Source organism: Pinus tabuliformis, chromosome 1_2, assembly GCF_031772625.1.
Source record: "Pinus tabuliformis cultivar Carrire ecotype Pingquan chromosome 1_2, CPIR1, whole genome shotgun sequence".
In the NCBI taxonomy this organism is placed as follows: domain Eukaryota; kingdom Viridiplantae; phylum Streptophyta; class Pinopsida; order Pinales; family Pinaceae; genus Pinus; species Pinus tabuliformis.
Window position 1 is genome coordinate 492,045,409 of NC_142298.1, and position 3,275 is coordinate 492,048,683.

Genomic DNA, 3,275 nt, shown 5'->3' on the forward strand with positions numbered 1-3,275 from the left:
ACTTCCATGGATTCACTCCATAATATAGTTGGCAGTGACGTTGATTTTCTTATGGTAAATATTGCTATAGATCTGGCCTCTTTATCCATACATAGAGGACCCTCCTGAAAATCCCCCATGATTATTAGTCCAAACTCTGCCTATAACATTACCACTCATAGGAAGGGTAGGTGAGCTTTCCATCGTATTCACCCAATCAATAGCTCTAAGTCGCTAAAATTTTGTGATTCGGCCAACTTGCTTGACATTCCCATCTTTGACGAATTACCTTGGGCCCTTAGAGCACATGTGCCCTTGATTCCTCCCCCCCATGAACTGCCTTTCTCTTAACTTGTGTGGTTTGGGGGACCACTATAAACTCTTATCCCTCAAACAGTTGGTTTGATCCATCTTCCCTTTCATTATTTTAATATAGGAGATGATGGCTAGTTCAAACAAGGCTTTTTCATTGTGATGCAGGAAAGTGTTCCCTCTGCGGACAGAGGCAACCCCTCTAGCCCTAGAGTGGGTCTAGTCACAGCAAAGACAGATCAATAATAGATTTCCTTAAACAGTCATAGTTGGAGGCCTACCTCAACCGGTGGTCGATGGAGTTCTGTTGCGCTACTCCAGCTTTCACTTCCTTCTCCTCAATGAGTGATCAACCTAAAACAATGCAAAGGGAATACAACAAAGCACGTAACTAGAAAACAACAATGATCTATTTACTCACAAAGTCAAGAAGTCACAAGCTATCAAGTAAATTACATACAAGACATAGGAAAACATCATTGATTGTATTAATAATGAAATAAGAGCAAGCTTACAACCAAGGTCTTGACGTCGCAAGCCTTCTTAGAGGATCCAACCAGCATGTGCCTCAGGCATTCACTCTTTGAAGATGGATCTCCCAACATACAAAGTCTCTCTCTCACTCATGAGTTTTAACACAAAGTTAAGTGCACTTCACAAACCTTCCACAAGCTATCAACACTCTCACACTTGTCACACCCACACCAGCTATCTATCAAACTCAAAAGCACTAACAACACTGCTCAATCCAAGAATTTACCAACTAAGGAACTAGCAGATCATAGCAATGGTGAGTGATTTTATAGGAGGAGGAGCCTCCATGAAATGAGGGAGAGGGAGCTTATCCTTAAGGGAGGTTGCACAAGAGGTGGAACCACCATCCCAGAGGTGGAAAGGTGACCCAAACTGACCCAACAACCAGCTCTAGAAACATCTAGAAGGCCGACTGTTCGAACTAATTTGCCAAATCTAGATCGTCGCGGGTCATGAACTAGGGACTAGCGATGAAATCGCAATGACACAGTGCATGATAGAGAATCATTGCAGAGTTTGAGGGTTTACTAGCAACGATGGTCAATCTTCAGGATTAGCAAGCATTTGCTTAATCTTCTTACACTGGTGGGAAGATATGAACATGTTTATTTGACACATGACACAGTAGAGGGACTAGGATGAGGACAGTGACAAATTACTGTGTAACATTCATACTTCAGTAAAATTTTCCCTGATTGGAATATGGTGGTTGTGGACTCCACTGGGATTTTGGGTGGTTTGGTCGCGCTATGGGATTACAGATGGGCCACACTTTCAACATACCAATTATTTGCAGGTATTTTTTTGATGGTGCATGTTTGTGAAGTATAGGGAATAATACATTTTCTAAATCTATATGCTCCATACAAAGACATATCTACTTTCTGGAAGAGGATGGAGGACTGGGACGACCTAAATATTGGCTCACTGATCATGGTTGGAGACTACAATGCAACCATGTCCAGGAAGGAATATTGGGGGACCGAGAGGCGCTCCGACCCTATGATTGATTTTCTACTTTCCCTATTTGATTTCAATCATCTCATTGACATCCGCCCCTGTCCACTTTCCCCAATATGGTTCAATAGGCGTTCGAGGGAGGCACTCATTGGGAAAAGGCTAGACAAATTATGCATTCATGAAAATCTTGTGGAAATATTGGGTGATTTAAAATCTTGGGTGGTTCAGACTCACATATCGGATCATATGCTCGTTGTTCTATAGTGGAGACGGGTACTTGTATGTTTGGGTATTCCTTTCAAGTTCAATAGAACTCGGTTGAAAGACAAAATTCCATTGCCTTAGTACAAAACTTCTGGAACGGGTGCAAGAACCTCATTCTTCCCCGATGGTGTATCTATCTGATAAACTGCATGTTTTGAAGAGTTGAGTCCGAGTGTGGGAAAGAGAAAAAAAAAGGCACTTGCTCTAGAACTTCGTAATATCATGCAGGAAATAGTTGAGGTTAGCCGCTCACTCGATCACAGGGACCCCTTGGGACTGTCATGGATTCTGTTCAAAAAAATGGAGCTCAGAAAAGTGCATATATTACACATCAAAGGTTCCACTTGAAGATTGAAAAGTCGAGCAATCTGGCTCAAGGAGGGTGATAGGAACATCAAAATTTTCCATAAGTATGCAAATGTCAGAAAAAATGTAAACACTATTTGGCAGATCAAAAATAGAAATGGGGACATGGTGTTCTCCACTGAGGAAATTCAAGTAGAAGAGGCACACTTCTTTGAAAATTTCTACCAGGCTCACAGAGAAGTGAACATTGATGACATCCTTTGGGGCATACAGGACTATCCCCATATGTTCAATGAAGCTCATAATGACTCCCTTTTCCGACTAATAAATCTTGAGGAAATTCATTGAGTCTTAAACTCTTTTGCTACAAATAAATACCAAGGCCCGAATGGCTAGACTGTAAAATTCTTTCTCCATTTTTTCGAGTTGATGAAATTGGACCTCTTGCACCTAGTCGAGGAATACCATAAGACTAGTAATATTTTGGGCTTAACAAACTCCACCTTTATAGCCCTTATTCCAAAGGTCACCATCCCTGATACTTTCCTGGACTTCAGGCCCATTTCTCTATGTAACATTGTTTATAAACTCATTTCCAAGATCATAGTTGAGCGCCTAAGAAACACGCTCTCGACTTACATCTCTCGGGAACAATATGGCTTCCTACCAAACCAATTGATCCATGATGTTGTGGTCATTTCTCAAGAGGTGATCAACTGTAGGCACTTTTCATGAAAGTGGACCTAATAAAGGCGTGTGATTGTGTGGATTGGTCATTTGTACATCTCTTACTTTCCAAGATTGGCCTTTCTGTCCAAAACACCAAGTGGATCATGGCTTGTGTTTCCAATGTTCATTTTGTTGTGCTCGTAAATGGTTTTCCTTCACATTTTTTCAAATCTTGGAGGGAGTTTTGTCAA